A 21761-nucleotide genomic window follows, 5' to 3' on the forward strand; every position below is an offset into this window, starting at 1 on the left:
TGAAGTGTATTGATCTTTTTTATTGAGAAATAATTTCATCTAGTAAAGTGCACAAATCTTAAAAACTCATCTGCAGTGCATAGTGAGAAGCTTCCCTTATAAGCTTTTTTTTTTTTTAAGATTTTATTTATTTATTTGACAGAGAGAGAGACAGAGAGAGCAGGAACACAAGCAGGGGGAGTGGGAAGGGGAGAAGCAGGCTTCCCGCCGAGCAGGGATTCCGATGTGGGACTCGATCCCAGGACCCCGGGATCATGACCTGAGCCAAGGCAGACGCTTAACGATTGAACCACCCAGGCGCCCCCCCTTTATAAGCTTTTAATGACTTGTAAAGAATATTGCTGATCACTCAGCCACAGTTCCAGAAGCTTTATGTAATTTGCTGCCACCCACTAAGAACCCATCTCTGGCAATGAAGTTCAGGATAGGGGGCAATCATGGTGCTGGATTTTGTCTGTCATTTAAGAAATATTTCTTGCTTTCCTTCCCAGCACCACATGCTGGGGATTGTGGGGAAGATCAAAGAAATAAAACAAGGTTCCAGACTGCAAACGGTTGGGGGAAGGGAAGTGTTATGAATTCTGGACAGCAAAACATTTAACATTCCACAGTGCAGTGAATATTTCACTTTATTTTTTACTTTTTTTTATTGTAGCGTAATGAATAATATATGTGTGGTAAAGTGCACAAATCTTAAATGTGCTGCTCAATGAATTTTTTAAAAAGTGAATACATCCATGCACTCAGCTCCCAGATTAAGAAACAGAACATTAACAGACCTCAGAAGATTCTTTCATTTCCCTTCCCAGTCAACAGCCCTTCCGCCCTTCAAAATCACTACTATTCTGACATCTGTCACCATAAGTTAGCTTTGCCTGATTTGAACTTTATATCAGCGGAGTCCTCCTTTAGGGTCTGGCTTCTTTTGCCTACCATCACATCTGTGAGATTCATTCATGTTGTTGTTTGTGGGTGTGGTTCATTCTCTTAGTTACTGCAGTATTTTGTTATATGCCCACACCATAATTTATTTATCCATTCTTCCGTTAACGGACATTTGGGTTATTTCCACTTTTGGGTTAGGATGCTATGGACATTGTTGTATGTGGTTTTTGGTGAAAATATGTACAATTTATGCATATGTAGAATTGCTGGGTCATAGAGTATGTGTATATTTAGCTTTCATACATTTTGCCAGTTTTCCACGGTGGTTGTCCCTATTTCCAACCCCCCCCCCCCCGCAGCAGTATACGATGGTCCAAGTTGCTCCACATCCTTTTAAAAAATTTTACTCTTCTGTTGAAATACACATAATATAACATATACCATCTTAACTATTTTCAAGTGTACAGTTCAGGGATATTAAAGATTTTCGTAATGTGCAACCATTACTACCATCCATTTCCATAACTCTTTATTTTGTAAAACTAAAACTAAACTCATTAAACAAAAACCCACTATTCCCCTTCCCCCTGCCCCAGACCCTGGCAAGCACCACCCTACTTTCTGTCTGTATAATTTTGGCTACTCTAAGTACTCTATAAATAGAATCATAGTATTAATTTTTTTTAAAGATTTTATTTATTCATTTGAGACACAGAGATACAAAGAGAGAAAGCATGAGCAGGGAGAGAGACAGAGGGAGAAGCAGGCTCCTCGCTGAGCCAGGAGCCCGATGTGGGGCTCAATCCCATGACCCCTGGATCATGACCCGAGCCGAAGACAGATGCTTAACCATCTGAGCCACCCAGGCGCCCCAGTATTAATGTTTTTATGACTGGCTTATTTCACTTAGTATGTCCTCAAGTTTTATCCATGTTGTAAGATATGTTAGAATTTTCTTCCTTTTTAAGGCTGAATAATACGCCATTGTATGTATATATCACATTATCTATTCATTGTCGATGGACACTTGGGTTGCTTCCCTGTTTTGGCTCTTGTGAATCATGCTGCTATGAACAGGGGTGTACACCTACCTCTTTGAGACCTTCAATTCTTTTGGGTATATACCCAGAGGTGGACTTGCTGGATCATATGGAAATTCTATTTTTAATTTTTTAGGAACCTCCATACTCTTTTCCAAAGAGGCTGTACCATTTTACATTCCTATTCTTCGCACACCAAACTTGTTTACCTATGGAGCCTTCTTCACTCTTGTTCCTCTGCTTGGAATGTTCTGCAGTCAGAACTTTGCAGGACTGACCCTTTCTCATTGTATTTCAGCTCAGCACCTCTTCAGAGAGTCCTTGGGGCCACAAAGGCATTCTCTCTCCCATTATCCTGCTTTTTTGTCATAGCCCTCTTTACAAACTGGCAGTTACTTAGTCTGTTTCTCCCACCGGCCTGACAACTCCATTAGGGCAGGGATCTTGTCTGTCGCGGTCGCCACTGTGCCCCTAGCGCCTCGAAAAGTACCTGGCACTAGGATGGCGATCGGTAAAGGGTAAGAAATCCACCCAAGGGATTGTGCGCACTCGCTTTCTCTGGGCTGAGCCAACTCTCACCACTAGGGAAGGGTGAGGGCGGTGGCCCCGGGCGTGGGGGGCGTAGCAGCTCAGCCGGAGGCCCCGCCCCCAGCCCCGCCCATGTCCTTGTTCTCCTCTGCGGGTCTCTATAAAGTTTATTTGGCTGCGCGCCGCGCGAGGGCTTCTGGGAGGGCCGGCCTCGGCCAATCAGGAAGCGCGGGCGAGCGGCGCGAGAAGCGGTGGCCGCGTTCTCCAGCCGGGACCCGAGCGGCTGAGAAGGCTGCGGTGTCGGGTAAGGGTGTCTCTGCCCATGCTCTTCCCACTTGTGGGGGTCTGTCCTTGAACCCGGGGCTCCGAGGCTGGGCGGAGCCCGGTCCCCACGCTCGGATCTACGCCGCTCTTCCTTCCCCTTCGCCTCATGGTAGCCGAGCACGCCTGACGCCGGCGACTCAGCGCCTTGTCGAACCGGCCCCCATTATAGCGTCGGGCAGCGCCCTGGGAGTGCCTTCTATCTGCCCTCTTTCTGAACATGGAGGTTTGGCCCCCTGACTCCCCTCTTCCCGCCACTACGGCGCTCTGCCGCGGCGCGCCACGCCCCCACCCCCACCCAGTGCCCTGTGAGCCCACCCTGAGCTGGGTTCGGGGCCCCTCCCCGCCACGGGGCCCCTCCCCGCCACAGCCCTCCGCCTGCTCGCTCGTCTCCTGCGGACGTACCCTGCTCTCCGAGGGTGGGGGTCTTTCGAGCCAGGGTGAAGACCCTCTGAGCCTCTCCCAACCCTTGGCCTGTCTCTTGTACCGGCATCAGGGGAATGCTGCTCCCCTTCTAGGGACACGCTGGAGATTAGAACCTGGAGGTGGCCTGCACTTTCTTGGGTCCCGCAACACCTCATCCTCTGCAAGGGCAGTGCCTGAGTGTACTGGGTCTCCTTAAAAAAAATTACGGGGCTGACCCCAGGGATTTTTCGGTCAGAGTTTGGACCACCCATTCACAGAGCCGCTGGTGCTGGTTTGCCCCTGTCACTTGTTTTGGCCGAAATGCCTTTTAGCATGAGCAAGGGTCACCTTTTGTATTCTGCCTGTGGAACGAGAGAGGGTGTCCTTGGACGTCGTAGCTTTTCTTTCTTTCATCTGTTCTTTGTGCATTTCGTTTTGGGACATTTTGATTTTTCATTCACGGTGAACTGTTATTTCAAAGCTCATAGTTTTAGATACGTATATGTTAGGCTATCAGATCCCATATTTGTATCTCCAGCGGGGGGGGGGGGGGGGAGGCTTTCCCTCGACGAATACCCAGCTTCCTCTCTTCTTTCTCAACCGAGATGGTTGATAGGGAACTCAGACTGAACATACCAAGATAGGCCTAGCAAGTTTCCCATCATCTCCCCTTCCAGACTGCTCTTCTTGCTGTTTTTTCTGAGTAACATAAAAGGCTCTAGCCAATAACCTTTGAGTCACCTTGGACTGCTCTCTTTCTTTCTCACTCCGCATCCAGTGCTTGCCACCCTGGGCCAAGTCACCACCACCTCTCATCTGGATTATTGAAATAGTCTCTCATCTGGTCTCCCTACTTCTGCCCTTGCATTCATGCCCTATTTTAGCATGGTACCTAGAAGGATCCTTTTGAAACAGGTCAGATCCTATCACTCCTTTACGTAAAAACCCTACAATGGATTTCCATCTCATTTAAAGACAAATGCCTTATATTGAGCCATAAGACTTTAAATAACCTGACCCACTGTTACTTCCCCACTCTCATTTTCTGCTACCCTCCTCTTCCACGTGTCAGACATGCTTTGGCCTCAAGGCTTTTGTGCTTGCAGTTCAATAATCTTGTGGTTTGCTCCCTCACTTTTTTTCAGGTTTTTACTCAGGGGTCACCTAGTGAGGCTTTCCCCAGTTCCTATTTTCCTTTACTGCTTTAGTAGTTGTTAGCAATTATATTTTAGTTATTTACCTCGTGTATTGTTTGTTGTTCCCTTCCAGAATGTGAAGTGGGGAGGATTTTTCTCTATTTTGTTCCTTGGTGGATCTTCAGCACCTAGGTCTGGCACACAGTAGGTGCTCAATAAATATGAAATAAAGGAATGCTCTGGCACTGATACAGGCTTGGGAACACAGTGGTTAATGAAACACGCCTGCCCTCATTGAAGTGATGTTCCTATAGAGAATGCCACCAACAATAAACAGAGATATAGAGTGTAGTGTCAGGGCTGTTTTTTAAAAGGAGGAGAAGGATATCTGAACAGAGACCCGATTGAAATGAGAGAGCAAGTTATGGGAATGTCTGGTGGGAGAGCATTCCTGGAATGGGAAGAGCAAGTGCAAAGACCCTAAGGTGGGAACAGTTGGAGAAGTGGTGAGCTTGAGTGTCTGAATCTGCTGCTTGATGGACTGAAGTAGAAAATAAGGTAGAGGGAAATACAGATGTTCCAAGGAGAGAGAGAGGTCAGCAAAGACCCATCTCACCCAGAGGTGAGAGCCCAAGGTGTATTCAGGGGACAAGCCACTTTATAACTCATCAGACATTTATTTGGTACCTATTGAATGCCAAACTTGGCTGCTGAGGATTCAGCTTAGTCCACTGAGCAGTCTGCCCTACAGGAATTTGCCATGTAGAGAAGTAGACAGACATGGGAAGAAATAATTACAACTATTTCACCAGAGAAGAACAGTAATGAAGGTTCAGAATAGTATGGGAGGGGCTTGGGGTGAGGAGGACTGCCCTAGCGGACTTTTCAGGATATATAGGAGTTCCCTATGTGACAGTGTAGGTTTGGGGTATGTGATAGCAGAGTGTGCAGCTACACGTGCAGGAGTATGAAGGGAGGAAACAGCGTGAAGCATCCCCAGGAGTAGAGACTTACTAGGGTATCTTTGGGGGAGGGTAGTGAGAGATGTGGATGGTAAAGGTGACAGTGCCAGATCACAAGCATTTCCTTGTGGAGGGGACAGAAGGTGTCCCTGGTTGGATTAAGGCAGGGGAGCATTTCAAAAAGAATTCTTGCCAAGGGGAGGGTGAGTTAGAGGAACGCAAAGGCTTAGACTACTGAAGTAGGTGAAAAGCATGAGGGTCAGAGCGGGGGCAAGAGAGATGAGGATTCCTTTTTGCAAAAGGTTTGAGAGGTAGACATGGAGATTGGCTGGATGTTCAGGAGCGGAGGAAGGGGACCCTGAAGTGACTCCCAGGTGGTCTCTGGCTGACTTGCTGGATGCTAGTAGTTCTACTGAGAGACTGGGAACGCAGGAGGGGGAAGTGGTGGTATTGGTGGCTAAGAGGAGAGAGAAGTGATGAATTTGGTTTGGGGCACGTGTGGTTTGAGGCACCCATGGATCATCCAAGTGCAGCTGTCAGGGACAGTTGGAGATACTAGCTCAGGTGAGAGCTGGCCTGGGCATAGAATAGTTTCTACCAAACCTTAGTTTTGATAAATTGGCGTTCTCATCTGGGCCCAGACCGTCCTCAGAGGTGTTCAGGTGGCCCTTCCGTCCTGTGAGCCTCCTGACTGTATCTTTAAGAATGTGTGTGTGGTTCTTTTGTGTGCACATGTGTACATGGACATTAGATTCGCAGGGGTCCATGGCCGTCCAAAAGATTAATAACCACTGGAAGGGGTTCTAGTTGAAGCCACGGCCAATGGTGGATCTTATCCAGAGAAATATGCAGCTTGAGAAGAGGAGGTCCAAGGATAGAAGCTTGGCATTTAAGGGATGGGTGGATGTCGAAGCCACAGCAGAGGAGGCTTGAGAGAGGGAAGAGCTGGAAAAGCAGGAGGAGGACCAGGAAAAGGCGGTGTCGTCAAGTCAGAGGAGAAGAGTGTTTCAGGAAGAAAGGAATGGTCAGGGTATCAGAGGCTGTGAGAGAGAAAGGGTTGAAAGTCCATCGGACTTAGCAGTTAGGTCATTGGTGGCTGCAGAGGAATTCAGGAAGTAGGAGGGGGGCAAAAGCAGAAATAAGGTTGCAGTGGGTGATGAATGGGTGAGGTGTGACAAAGGATGGCTGTCTCTTTGTAGAGAGAGCAGGAGCTAGAGGAGCATGTGGGTTTGAGGATTTTTTAAAAATATATATTTATACATATATATTTTATTTTATAATTTATTTATTTTATTTATCTTTAAAGCTCTTCCTATTTATTTGAGAGAGAGCATGAGTCGGGGGGCGGGGAGAGGGAGAAGCAGACTCCCCGCCGAGCAGGGAGCCAGATTCTGGACTCGATCCCAGGACCCTGGGACCATGACATGAGCCGAAGGCAGACACTTAACTGACTGAGCCACCCAAGCACCCTGGATTTTTTTAATCTTTTAATTTTAGAATAGTTTTAGATTTACAGAAAATATGCAGGATTAGTACAGAGTACTCTGTACCCCTCACCCAGTTTCCCCTATTGATGAGGAATTATTTTAGGAAGGAAGAGACCTGAACTCTAGGAGAAGGAGCCAAAGACAGTGAAAATAAGGACAGCCATCATTTCCTGAGTTCTGGCTGTGTGTGAGTCCCTGCCTTGGGCTTTGCTTATATAATCTAATGTCATCGTCATAATAGCCTTCTGATGTCTAAATCTACTCCCTTCCCTGTCTTCCTCATTTCAGTAAGTGGCACCTTCATGCTCCCAAGTTACTTGGGCCTAAAACCTTGGCATTGTGTTTGACTTCTTCACTCGCACACTGTACATAAGTGATTTATATCTACACGGAATCTATTTTATTTTTTTTATTTTTATTTATTTTTTTACACGGAATCTATTTTAAAATGTATACATGAGTCAGACCTACTATTTATTTGTCTCTTCCACCACTGTCATCCTGGTTCACACCACTCTCATGTATTACATCTGGGTGATAGAGCAGCCTCCTGACTGGTCTCCCTGGTTTTACTTTGTGCCCTTCTTCCCCTCTGTCTGTTCTCCATGCAGAAGTGGGAAGGAGCCTTTAAAAAGCTTAACCCTTCTGTAGTTCCCATCACACATAGATTACAATCCAACATTATTACCTTGTGCTGTGAAGTCAGTACCATCTAGGCCCTGCCCTAACCCCTTCTCCCACCACTCTACCCTGTGATTGTGTGCTTCAGCCATGTGGCCTCATGATCTTCTTCACATATGCTAAAGATGATTCTGCATTGAAGCTTTTGCATTCACTGTTTCCTTTGCAAGAACATTCTCCTCACATTTATCAGTATAGCTTATTCCCTTACATGATTTAGGTCTTTGTTCAGTGGTTTCCTTTTTATTTTTACTTAAAAAAAATCTTTTTTAAAGATTTCATTTATTTGACAGAGAACATGTACAAGCAGGGGGAGCGGCAGGGAGAGGGAGAAGCAGGCTCCCCACTGAGCAGAGAGCCTGACATGGGGCTCAGCCCTAGGGCCCTGGGATCATGACCTGAGCTGAAGGCAGATGCCTAACTGACTGAGCCACCCAGGCGCCTCAGTGGTTTTCTTTTTAAAGAAGCTTCATGGAACACCCCAGCTAAAGCAGTCCCACTGTCTACTCTACCACATCTCCCTGTTCTATCTTCTTTGTAGCACTTACCGATACCTGGCATCATGTGTCTATTTTTTTTAATTGTCTCTCTTCTGACATATAAGTTCTTTGAGCCTGGGAATCTTATCTGTTTTTTCCACAGCTCCATCCCCAGTGCCTTGAACAGCACATGGGAGATGCTTAATAAATACTTGTTACAGGAAGGGAGGAAAGAGGGGTTCTAACTTTGGTGGCCCTTACAATGTCAACATAGGAATTTTATTTTATTTATTTATTTATTTATTTTAAAGATTTTATTTATTTATTCATGAGAGAGAGAGAGAGAGAGAGGCAGAGGGAGAAGCAGGCTCCCGAGGAGCAGGGAGCCTGACGCGGAACCCGATCCCAGGACCCTGGGATCATGACCTGAGCCGAAGGCAGACGCTTAACCGTCTGAGCCACCCAGGCGCCCAGCATAGGAATTTTAAAAATAAGGAGTCATTATGGTGCAGGAGGGCTGGGTCTAAGGACCCAGAGGAAGTCCTGCAGGATCAGCTAAGGGTGTTCTTGTCCTTGCGTGGGATAGAAATCAAATGTGAGCCAAGAGAAAGTAAGAGCAGGGTTTACTGAAGACAGAGAGTGTAGATACAGTCTGAGAGATGCAGAAAGGAAAGAAGAGTGAGTCTCGTCTTTGTTTTGGGGGTAGGGTTTTTAGTGAGGATTGAGATCTGTTTTAAGTGTCTTTTTAGGCATCTGGGAACTGGTTAAAATGGACGAATGTTTAGGTGTCCTCCGTAAGTCACTTAGGCCCTGGAGCCAGGGGTCTTGGTGAGGCAGTGAGTGGTCTGGAAAACATACATGACGCCCCTGCCTGGTCACTCTTTAGTTGTTATCTAGATGTGCTGGAAGACTCCAGAGAAACTCCTTGACCTGTACAAGGGGACATATGTTATCTGTATTATAAGGCATGTGTAAGGTGGAGGTGCAGGTCCTAGCAAGAGTAAAGGCAGCAAAAAAAGCAGTCTTTCATAGGGTCCCTTCAGTTTCCCTATGTCAATTAGCCATTCTTGGCAAAGTTTGCAGAAGTTTATTCTGTCAGTCAGTGACTGTGGTGGGGGTCTAGCTACTGTTTGAGGACACTGTTGGAGTTAAAAAAAAAAAAAGCTACAGAATGCTTTAAACTTCAGGCTATTTGGGGGTCTAAATATTAACAGACGATAATGTAAAACAAATAAAGGAGAGAGATACCAGCAAAATGGCAAGCTAAGAGGTCCTGATGCTTGTCCCCACATAAAAATAGAAGAATAACCACCAGACAGCTACATATTGACAAAAAAAGAGCTCCAAAGTGAAATAAGGAGGTTGCAGAAACCCTGTGGAGCACCAGAACTGAAGATTGGCCACATGGAAAACCATAAGGCAGATAAATGAATACAGTAGGAAAGAATTTCGGTGAGGGGAGATTTTGTGGGGTGGGTGTTGAGGAAAACCATCTGCTAGGCAGGACTTGAACTGGTGGTAAAGAACAATAGCCAAGGTTTACTGAGCGGTTGCTATGTAGAGATGGAGCTCTTTTTCCATTTCATAGGTGGGCCCAGCAAGAATAAGTAACTTGTCCACAGTCACCCCACTAGAAAGTGGAGGAGCTGTGGAGCTCAAGGGTACATTTTTCCCCTTTGGGAAAATGGCATGAGCAAGGGCATATAGCAAGGCATACCTAAGGATGGTTAGGGGCCGAGTAGATTGGGTAACTGTTAGATAGGGTTTCATCAAAAGCATTGCCTCATCTGGATCCCTGTGAGTGGAAGGCTTGGAGGGCTTTTGAGCAGGAGCAACATAGGGAAAGTGCTGGAAAGATTGAGGTGACCACAGCAGGCAGAGTGATGTGGAGAGGGAGAAGCTTGAAGACATGTCCGAGTGTCTCTCAAGAACTTGGGTTTAAAGGGATGGAAGTCTGGCCTCCTGTGATGGTGAGGAAGATAGAATCAACAGTTAGACTAACTTTATTGTGATAATCATTTCCCAATACATGCAGAAATATATGTTACTCTCTATATCTTAAACTTACATCGTATTATGTACGAGTTGTATCTGAATAAAGCTGGGGGAAAAAAGCAATAGTTAGAAGATGCTGCAAAAATACAAGTATCTCTTGCTACTTAAATCTGTTAGGTGATGAGAGTTTGGATAGCAAGTTTGGAGAGAGAATGATGTCCCCATCAGCTGAATATAAAGTATTTGGTTTCCTGAGTTTGGATAATGAGGAATACCTGCCCTTTCTCTCAAAAAATGTATCTGCATCTTGTTGGTTTTTGAGCCTGGAGAGTGGAGAATACCTGTAAATAAGGTCTGAGGTCATGCACAGATGTAAAGGAGAAGGGTGAGTTAGAACCCGAGAGAGAGAGAGAGAGAGAGAGAGAGAGAAGCCAGGGGACAGAGAGGTGGAGCTGAGGAGGGGGTGGGGGAGTGGATAACTGCATTTTGAGACGTGCCAGGTGTGACAGTTATGTGCTGGAGTGGAAACGTGTAGGCAGTGCCTGGAAGCTCTGGGTTGGAGTGTGAGTGCAGGGAGCAGAGTGGGAGTGTGGATTTGATAGTCATTGCCATTGAGGATTTGGGGCCAGTGGTGAGACAAACACACTGAAGCAGAGGGTTTAGAGCAATTTAGAAATTAACAAGTTATTTAAAATTAGACAGGGTCACATATAGCCATGGAAAAGAATTCAGGCTGACAGAGGGGTATAAAATGAAAAGTCCCAACTCTTCCCTTTGCTTTCTGGAGGCGATGCTAAGTTAGGTTTCTTACTGTGCTAATGTTTCTTGCTTTTCTGTGAATTATCTGTGAACAGACCTTAAGTGTATAGCTCAGTGTATTTTTATGTATTCACTCGTGACTACCAATCATACTGCGATATGGAACACTTCCAATACCCCAGCTTCTTAGAGTGAGCTGCTATAACAAAATACCATAGACTGGGTGGCTTCAATAGCAAAAAGTTTATTTTGCCACAGTTCTGGAGGCTGGAAGTCTTGAGATCAGAGTCCCAGCATGGTTGGGTCCTGGTGAGGACCTGCTTCCTGGTTTTTAGTTGGCTGCTATCTCACTGCTCATGTGTTCTTTCCTGGGTGAATGCAGTGTAGGGGGCTGGGTGGGAAGGAAGCCCTCTGGTGTCTCTTAGTGGGACACTGATCCCTTCATGAGGGCCCCATCTTCATGAGCTCATCTAAACCTAATTACCTTCCAAAGGCCCCTTCTCCAGATACCACACATTGGGTCTTAGGGCTTCGACGTGCGAATTTTGGAGGGGCCCGTTACAGTCCATAGCACCTGGAAAGTTCTGTCGTGCTCCTTTCCAATCGATCGCTCTCCCACACCGTAATAACTAGTGTTCTGATTTCTAGCACCATAGATGATTTAGTTTTTCTGTTCTTTTTTTTTTTTAAGATTTTATTTATTTATTTGAGAGAGAGAGAGAATGAGAGAGAAAGCACATGAGATGGAGGGAGGGTCAGAGGGAGACTCGATCCAGGGACTCCAGGATCATGACCTGAGCCGAAGGCAGTCGCTTAACCAACTGAGCCACCCAGGCGCCCCTAGTTTTTCTGTTCTTAAAATCCATTAAATGCAGTCATGCAGTATGTTTGTTTTTTATTTATTTATTTTTAAAAATATTTAATTTATTTATTTGACAGAGACACAGTGAGAGAGGGAAAAGCAGGCTTCCCGCTGAGCAGGGAGCCCCATGTGGGACTCAATCCCAGGACCCTGAGATCGGGACCTGAGCCAAAGGCAGACGCTTAACGACTGAGCCACCCAGGTGCCCCTGGTTTTTTAAATAAATCTGGCTGCTTTAGTTAACCACTGTGTCTGCAGAATTTATCCATATTCCATGTAGCTGTAGTTCATTCTCTTCTGTTACTGTGTGATATATCAGGGTATGAATACACCACCATAAAAATCCCAAATGAGAGAATTCTGTATATATAGTGGTTTTAAGATTATTTGGTGGTGGTGGAGGACTCAGACTTTTATTAGAATCTGATAAAAGCTGTAGTGCTTTCCTTATATTAAGAAAAACAGTATGCATGTATTTCCAGAGGTTCCTAGTGCCTTTGATGTTGGTGTCATGCCCTCAGGACAAGAAGCCTTCCTTAGTTTACAACAGGGCTTCTCAGCCTCTGCACTGTTGATATTTGGGGCTAGATAATTCTTTGTTGTGGAGGCTGTGCTGTGCATTATAGGATGTTTAGCAGCACCCTTGCCCTCTGCCCTCTAGATGTCAGTAGCCTGTGGCCTGTCTCCCTGAATTGTGACAACCAAAAATGGTTCTAGATTTTGCCGGTGACCTCTGGGGAGGCAAAATTGCCCCCAGTTGAGAAATATTGGTTTAGAGAGAAGAACCAAAGCCAAAGACTTTTTAGAGACTAACTTGATGATCTTCCCCTGCTTATATCAGTTGTAAGATGGGGCTGGTGTCATTCCTAAGTTTCTATATATACAGATAATTTCCATCACCACTAAAATGAGGCTGCTCCTTCCAAGGACACATGAAGTGAGTTTATAGACTGACATAAAATATTCTGATTCTTCATGAGGAGCAGGCTCTTAGAAATTACCGGAGCCAACCCACTCATCTCAGTGGTGATGAAACTGGAATCCAGAGAGGGGAAAGGGCCCACACTAGCCCCAGGGTCAGAGGCTGGTGTGGGGCAAAGCCAGGCTGCGGTGCACAGTTCTTCCATTCCAGGCCTAGCTTCTACTCTGCTGTTGGACTGGACAGCCTACCGGACAGCTGAGAGTTTATCAGAAAGTTCCCTATGTGGATACTCTGTTTCTCTGTAATGCCAGGTTGCTCCTCTTTGCTCATTGGAGATGAAATACAAGTGGCATTTTATGTATCAGGAAAGCTGATACTGTGCCTTCCTTAACTGCAAACACTGAATCACCCAGGCCAGTACTAGTACTGAATCACCTAGGTCTTTAATTTCTCTTCTGTCTAGGATAATTGATTTTAGTTCTTTGTTTTCTCCAGAAGTCTACTTTCTTTTTTTTTTTAAGATTTTATTTATTTATTTGAGAGAGAGAGAGAATGAGAGATAGAGAGCACAAGAGGGAAGAGGGTCAGAGGGAGAAGCAGACTCCCCGCTGAGCAGGGAGTCCCATGGCGGGACTCGATCCCGGGACTCCAGGATCATGACCTGAGCCGAAGGCAGTCGCCCAACCAACTGAGCCACCCAGGCGCCCCAGAAGTCTACTTTCTGAATGATTAGATCCAAGTCTCTTTTACTTAGTCTCTCAGGATTAGAAAGAATTATCCACAACAGATTTTTTTTTTCATCCTTTTCCTAAAGGTGGCTGAAACAATAGTGTCTGTTAGGATGTAATTTTCTCTTTGGTTGTTGTTATAAATGACAGCTGACAGATACAGCAAAAAGTGGAATGATACAGTCATCTAACCATAGTTTACATTTTCAAAAGAAGAGAGGAGAGCAGAATCAGTCTTAAGCTTTTGATACCTTGAGTGAGGCTTTACTCAGTAATCTTCGGTGTTGAATATTGAACACTTTTCTTGTGTTTTAATCCTGTGAAGTGTAATTAATAAGGTTTGAGGGCAAGATTTCTACTCAAAATTCAGTGCTAAATTTCTTTTGAATCACATCTTCCCTGTGGAAATTTGGAGTTCTAATAAAAATCATTTGATAGTGGGAAATATACATTTAAAAGTTGTAACTGTCTTCCAGAAGTTCTTAATGAGATGAAGTTGTGCTTAAATAAGTTATAATTTCGTATCAAATATTTACTAGAAGATTTTTGAAGCAGAGATGTTTATAATTAAATGACAAAATGTTGCCAAATTGGCAACTTTGGAATAAAAGCTAAAAGAATGTTTTACGATGATATAAATCAGTAGAGTTTATAAAATCCTTTCTGTGTATCATCAACCCCTTGAAGTAGATAGGGATTATCATCTCCTTTTTATAGATGAGGAAATTGAGAGGAGAGATTTAGATTTTATCCCAGGGGTAAATCGACCTACTTTCAGCTAGTAAGTGAACATTGTAGATTCAAACCAGGCAGTTCAAAGTGCAGTCTTCTCCTGTTTACCCATTCTGTTTAAAAAAATGTGTGTGTGTGTTTTGTTTATCTGTCACATTAAAACTTCTAAAAATAATTGTAAAAGGAATAACACTGTTAGTTGTATATTTGAAGAAGAGAGGTATAACTAGCACCAGTTATTTCCTCTGAAGTATATAAAAAATCCCCTCCCCCCTCTGACAGCATCCATAAAAATATAGCAATGCTAAAAGTGCATTTTTTAGATTGCAGGATCTTTGTAGTTGAAAGAGATAATATTTGGGTGTGTGGTAAGATTAGAATTTCACAATGAGTACTTACAAGTATTGCTTGAGTGTATTGAAATTCTGCAGGGAAAATAGTTGGTGTCATTTCCCTGCACAGTCAGTGAACTGAGAGATTCCTTTAACACTGAAGGAAAGACAGATGTCCGTGCTATTTCTTTTTGTCTCTTTGTTACCCCTTCATATTCCTTGGATAACTGTCCTGTTTGGATAGTGGGTTATCGATAAAGAAAAGGAAAAATGCAAATGGGTTTGATATGTTACACTGCACTTGAAAAGAGCAGAGATCCCTCTAGCATTCTGTGCATTAGGTCAAAAGAACGTTTCCTGGATAGATTTCATTTACAAAACAGATTTCTTCCCCCAAATATAGTCTCTAAATAAACAGTTTAAAGAGGGAAGGGGAATGACAATGGGCCTGTTGTGTTAATCTTTACAGCAATGTTTTCACTGCTCAGGTCTAGTGAGGGTGGCTGTGCCAGGGGCACATAGCCAGTAAGTGCTGAATCAGGATTTACTTTCGAAGTCTAGCTCAGATACCCTAGGCAAAGCAGGGCTTGGAGAACTATATAAACCTGTAGGACTGAGAAACTAAGAAGGGTTTTTACATCTTTAAATTGTTGGGAAAAAAATCCAAAGAAGAATATTTTGTGGCAAGTGAAAATTAGATGAAATTCATATTTGACTGGCCATGATTAAAATTTTACTGTAGCACAGCCATGCTCATTTGTTTGCCTATTATCCACTTTCGAGCACAATTATGCAGTTGCAATAGAGAATGGCCCCAAAAGCCTAAAATAATTTGCTGTCCAGCTCTTTACAGAAAAAGCTTGCTGACCCTTGCCCTAGGATGCCAGTCTCAAAGACTAGAAACTGGAAGAGTTTGGTAGACAGGTCTAGGATGGGTGGCTATTAGGCTCTTTCATATTTAACTTTGTTTTCTGTCAGCTTTGAGGCACTGAAGGTGCTAGTTTTTGGAAGTATATCCTGGAAGTCACATGGGCTTATGCCAAGAGAACTAGTGCATTACAGCCATTTCTGAGATGACCCAGTGGTCTTTAAAGCACTCAGTGGTTCCCCAGCTTGGGAGCCCACAAAGCCCTGGGAAAGTGGGAAGACGTGTTCTCCTTGTGGCTGATGAAGCTTTAGAAGAAAAGACACTAATGAACTAATAATTAATACCAGAAAACAGATGTGTAGACATTTTAATACAATAAGCATGAATACTGTAAGAAATGAAGAAACAGACCATCTGCAAAATCCTGAAGGGGCCACTCTGAGAATACTGATGTAAAATGGTCTAGAAGTGTTGAGCAGTTTGAATATTTAATCATCCATTTGCAAGGGAAAAATACTCTTGGTGTGTCTGCTTCACTCTCACACTACTCTGCTTCACCGCTATAGAACTTCACTTTTGACACCCGATGTGTGGGTTTTCCACACATCAGGCAATTCTGAGATTCTCTGCACACCAGCTGGCTGTTACAGTTTAACTCACTTCTGACACTGTGTACCTGGAGACAGCATCAGATCCCACCGCCTAAGGGTTCAGTCCCACAAGACTGTGCACCCCCCACCCCTTTTCAGAAGCCAGTCAGAAGGCCAGGTTGTCACCCGTGCTTCTGAGCTACTGGCTATAGATGGGAGGTTCCCGCAAGCCTCTCTTCAGGTTCCATTAATGTGCTAGAAAGGCTCATAGAGCTCAGAGAAACATTTACTTATGTTTACCAGTTTATTATGAAGAATACAGATGAGCAGTGTGATAGATAGAGAGGTAGGGGTCTGGAAGGACCCTGAGCACAGGAGCTTCTGTCTCTATGGAACTGGAGTGTGCGACCCTCCCAGCATGTGGTCCCCAGCCCAGAGGGTCATCAAATCTCATTGTTAAGAGTTTTTGTAGAGCTTCATCTGCAGTCCCCTTTTCCTTCCCAGAGGTTGGTGGCTGGGGCTGAGAGCTCCAACCCTCTAATCATTTGGTCTTTTCTGGTGACTGGTCCCACCCTGAGGCTATCCAGCCTCCCATCCCACTCCAAGTCACCTCATTAACATAAGCTCAAGTGTGCTCAAGGGGGCCTCCTTGTAAGTTACAAAAAGACTCATAATCTCAGGGTATTCCAAGGGTTTTAGGAGCTTTGTGCCAGGAACTGGGACAAAGACCAAATAAATTTTTTATTATACTACACTACTCTTTTCTGGCTTGATTAAATATTTAACGTGGTTATATTGAGAATGTGAAAATCACCATATTTTTCATAATTAAGACACATTATTAATAGCAAGTGAACTGAAATTATTTGATGCATTTTTGCTCTGCCTTTTTATCTAGTTCATTTCATCCTATATGCAATTTGGAGATTTTTTTTTTTCCCCTCTCATTTAAGAATGTTTATGTGCCTAGAAGGGGCAGTTTTTGGATACTGAATGACAGACAGGTGAGTGCTGACTAATTTGAGGAAATGGAAGTCTGCTCAGCCCTTGATTTTAGCTGTAGGTAGAAGCTGTCTCTCTAAAGCTCTGGGCTTTAATTTTTTCTCTGCTTAATTTTCTCAGCATCCTCTATGTGTAGTGAAGAGATCTCGATAACAGAAACTTCTCACTAAGAGCATTCCTTATTTCTAACATCGTGGGGTGTCCTACTGTAGCCTCTGAAAAACCATGGATTATTATTTCTCATTTTGGGAGTAACTTTTTTATTGGAGTATGATACACAGAAGAGTGCACAAATCCTGAGTCCAGCTCAGTGAATTGCCTCAAAGTGAGCACACTGTTAAGCAGCACTCAGCTAAAAAAAACCCCAGAAAATTACCAGCCTCTCAGAACTCTCCCTTCTGTCACATTGGCCCCCTCCCCCCAAGAGTAACCAGTCTTGCTTTCTAACAGCAGGGGTACCTTTGCCCTTCATTTTAAAGCTTTTGTTTGCTCTGGTGTTTGAGGAGGTCTAGGGAGGCTCACTAGGACTTCTGCTAAGTGGCATGGGAGAGGTTTGATGCCCAGGGCATTGGTACCCTGTGATATTCTCTGAAGCAGCTCTCAGTGTTTCCTAAGGCCTCTTCAGTCAGGCTCAGTCCTTGATGGCAGAGGAGCCCTAGTGCTAGCCCTTTCCCTTCTAGCCCCAATCTTGCTGCACTGACTGTTTCACATTCGGCTTCCTTGGTTGGGTCCTCCATGTGGCTTCTTCCTGGCTTCCTCCTCCATAGCTCGTCAAGGGTACAGCTGGTGTCCAGTCTCTGCATGTGTCCTGGCCAGATTTTCCAACAAAGGGCTTAGACTTCATTCCCCCCACCCCCAAGTTCTCTCTTCGACAAAACTAGTGAAGTTATTTTCATGGTCAGCTTTTAGTATCTTGAGTCAAAACTGGTATTTGGTTGGTTTAACACATATATTTTATGGCTAAATTGGTATTTATTTTGTGGAGGGGGTAAAAATTGTCCTTATATTTATGAAATTAATCATAATTTAAAAATTTTAATGAAACAGGATGATGACTGCATCAGAGTATAGATTTGGAAACTTTAATAACTTTTATAAATTAATTTCCACTGGGTGAGTTATAATGCAGGACAGATCCAGTTTTTCCCAAGTATTGTATTAAATATATAGCTCTTTTCTCTCAGACAGACATGGAACAAGCTTATTTTCTACTCTGAAGTTGTATAATGAAATTCTTTCTATCCGTGTATTTATTCTTTTGGTTTGGTATTCTGTTCACCTGAAAACTGGGGTTTGTTTATTTTCCTCTAAAATACCATTGGTTTTTGTCTGGGTATTTAGAGGGAAAGTACTAATCTGGACCAAGTGTGATCTGAATTCATGCCATTTATACTGTCACTGCCTTATGCTGTGCAGCCTCAGAAATGTTAAGTATCAGTTGGTAGTCGGAAGGGAATGTTTTTGCTCTGGTCTTTGCTTGCCCGTGGGTGCTGATTTGGCAGGAAAATGCAGGAAGCCTTCAAGAAGACTCTCCACAAATGGAAGAATAAAACTTTTATTCATTCAACAAATGAGCACCTACTGTGTGCTAGGTGCTGTTCTAGAAGCTTGGGATACATCAGTGAACAAAACACAAACACAAAATCCCTGTCCTGTGCAGCTTACATTCTAGCAGGGATGACGGACAGTAAGGGAGAGGAGGAGTGCTAGGGGTGGTTGCAGATTGCACTCTTAAATATTTTTTTTCTAGGTTGGCGTCAAAAACAGAGACAGGGAATCAGTTAGGAGCGTATCTGGGAGAGGAGCATTCCAGACAGAGGAAAGAAGGCGTACAAAGGCTCTAGGGCAGGAATGTGCCTGACCCATTGGGGGACTGGCATGGAGGCCCCAGGGTGACTGGAGCCCAGGAAAGGAAAAGGAGACAGGGCTGGAGATGAGTCTGGGAGGTAAGAGGATGTAAGTCTGCTCTTTAGGGCTTCACTCTGTACAAGAGGTTTAAGCAGAGGAAGGATCCTTTGAAGGGATCACATAGACTATAGGAGGCAGTGGTTGAAGCAGGGAGGCCAGGGAAGAGGTGATAATGACTTGAGTGGGTGGAGGTGGTGGGAAGAAGTAGATTCTAGGTGCGTTTTGCAGGTAGATTTGAAAGACTTTGTTGGCCTGGATGAGTTGTGGAGGCTTTCAAGGATTTTGGCCCAAGCAGCTGAGTAGTGGCAGCTCCACACTGAGAAGACCGAGGAGCAGGTTTTGTTGACAAAGATTAGAGCTCAGAAGATGATGGCTCAGTCAGTTAATCGGTTAATCGTCTGCCTTCTGCTCAGGTTATGAGCCCAGGGTCCTGGGATTGAGGCCCCACAGTAGGCTCCCTGCTCAGCAGGAGCCTGCTTCTCCCTCTGCCCCCCTCCCCCTGCTTGTGCTCTCTCCCTCTGTCTAAATAAATAAATCTTTTAAAAAATCTTATTTACTGGACCGTATTAAAGTAAATCATGACTTTTATTTTGCATTTATTATTTATATTCTCCATCACTCTATAAGTCTTTGTATGGGCAGGTCATTTGAGGAGTTGAGCATATCCTTTGTCAATTTATCTGGCATGGATGCAAAATGTTAGATGTATTTCTTTTTCCTGTTTTTTTTTTAAACTTAGAAAAGTTTGTTTCATTCAGTTCTTTATTCGGGGAGTTCTAAAATTTTCCTTATGAAAGAAAAAAAGTAGTTTTTTGTCTTTTGGCTCTGTGACACAAATTATTTTTATCTTAGAGTAAAAAGGGGTGGGGGGGGCGCCTGGGTGGCTCAGTTGGTTAGGCGACTGCCTTCGGCTCAGGTCATGATCCTGGAGTCCCGGGATGGAGTCCCGCGTCGGGCTCCCTCCTCAGCGAGGAGCCTGTTCCTCCCCCCTCTCATGTACACTCTCTCTCTCTTTCTCATTCTCACTCTCTCAAATAAATAAATAAATCTTTAAAAAAAAAAAAAAGGGGTAGGGGGAAGAGGCAGCATATTACTTTGCTTTCCCCTTTCTGGTGAGCGACCGTGTTTCTGTTAGTAGAATGTTATTGGCCCTGTTGGTTTCTGAGGAAAAGCGTTTCTCTATCAGACAGGAGCTGTTGTTTAAAAATACTCATTTCTTTCTAATGTTTGGGAGAATGTGTTCCTTGTTCTCCCATCCCCATTTTCCCACAGATAAAGATGGCCACTTACAGCCTCGTTCTACTGGGTCAAAACAACACCAATGATTATTTAGAAACTTTAGGAAGAGAATTAGTGTGTATATGACTTTTTGTCTATAAAGATTAAAGAATACCCAAGTGTTTTTATGTTTACCCAGCTGAGCTATTTTTGTTTTAACCTTGTGCCTTTACCTTTAAAGTTAATGTCTTTTAATGTCCATTTGAAAAAGTCCTCATTCTCCTGCTGTGGATTTATGTTGATAACCATGCCCTTTTAACAATAACCAGTGCTTTATAGCTGAGATATAATTGTATATTACATCACCATCGTAACTACCATTGTAGACCAAAGGTGCAGTAGAAGGCATGGGTTTATTTTTACTTTTATTTTTTTAAAGATTTTATTTATTTATTTGAGAGAGAGAGAATGAGAGAGAGAGCACGAGAGGGAAGAGGGTCAGAGGGAGAAGCAGACCCCACGCCGAGCAGGGAGCCCGATGTGGGACTCGATCCCGGGACTCCCGGATCATGACCTGAGCCGAAGGCAGTCGCTTAACCAACTGAGCCACAGAGGCACCCAGAAGACATGGGTTTAAAACAAAGAAGAAAAGTATAATCCAACAAGAGCTACTGTTTAAAGGATTTTAGTTTTTTCATAAATAATTTTGTTAACCTTTTAACAATGTCAATTTTTTTTAATGATGGTGATACTGTTTATGTTCTGTTGATATAAGTAGTGGTAGAGTTAAAAACATTCTCTTGGTCAAGAATCTTATACAAGGATGGGGCGCCTGGGTGGCTCAGTTGGTTAAGCGACTGCCTTCGGCTCAGGTCATGATCCTGGAGTCCGGGGATCGAGTCCCGCATCGGGCTCCCTGCTCGGCGGGGAGTCTGCTGCTCCCTCTGACCCTCCTCACTCTCATGTGCTGTCTCTCTCATTCTCTCTCTTTCAAATAAATAAATAAATAAATAAATAAATCTAAAAAAAAAAAAAGAATCTTATACAAGGATGATACAGTATATATAAGATTCATAAATATGTAATGTCCTTCAAATAGCATCACTGTTCATAGGACTTTACTCAGTCAGCTGTTGGAGAAAAACAGGTGGTCTTGTTAATATTTATGGTCTAGAAGCCAGCTGCTATTTTTATTAATACAATTATTAGTAGCAATGGCATTTATTTTTCTTTCTCTTTTTTTGAGAGGGGGTAGGGGAGGGGCAGCGGGGGAGGGGGAGAGAATCTTAAGTAGGCTCCACGCCCACCATGGAGCCAGACAAGGGGCTCGATCTCACGACCCTGAGATCATGCCGTGAGCCAAAATCAAGAGTTGGACACATCCTGACTGAGCCACCCAGGTGCCCCAGCAATGGCATTTCTAAAAGTAGTAGGTATAGTAACAATTAAGTCTCACGTCCTGAACGTCATCTATAACCAGCAGCTCTCTGCTCTCAGTAACCTTGTAAACTAAAGAATGTGTGAATGGAGACTTGAAAATGAATTTTATTTATTTATTTATTTGTTATTTTTTTAAGATTTTATTTATTTGTTTGACAGCGAGAGAGGGAACACAAGCAGGGGGAGTGGCAGAGGGAGAAGCAGGCTTCTCGCTGAGCAGGGAGCCCGATACGGGGCTCGATCCCAGGACCCCAGGATCACGACCCGAGCCAAAGGCAGACACCTAACGACTGAGCCACCCCGGTGCCCCTTGAACGTGAATTTTAAAAGACTGTCTTTTATGTTAGTGAAGGAGCAGGTGTGTGAGAATAAGACAGGATTAGTCAGAAGACCTGTGTTCCTGTGTCCATCCAGCCACATTGCCGCCGAGAATACCCTGGGCACCTGACAGCTCTGTGGACTGGAGTTGCTTCTCAGGTCC

General features: G+C 44.0%; 1 protein-coding gene across 2 annotated transcripts in view; it reads left to right on the forward strand.

Annotated features, from left to right (window-relative positions):
- The first annotated feature begins 2674 nt into the window (after positions 1-2674).
- The window catches only part of NUP93 (nucleoporin 93), a 111048-nt gene continuing 91961 nt past the window's right edge, over positions 2675-21761 (forward strand). Inside the window, exon 1 of one of the 2 annotated variants that reach the window (XM_028096528.2) lies at positions 2675-2757. The gene's annotated coding sequence lies outside the window, so the exon portion shown is untranslated. The remainder of the gene's footprint in view (positions 2758-21761) is intronic. The other variant, XM_088027382.1, reaches the window with a different exon arrangement.

Source organism: Eumetopias jubatus, unplaced genomic scaffold (genome assembly GCF_037043125.1).
Source record: "Eumetopias jubatus isolate StellerSeaLion01/CBP00866 unplaced genomic scaffold, mEumJub1_p1.0 scaffold_10, whole genome shotgun sequence".
NCBI classification, from domain to species: domain Eukaryota; kingdom Metazoa; phylum Chordata; class Mammalia; order Carnivora; family Otariidae; genus Eumetopias; species Eumetopias jubatus.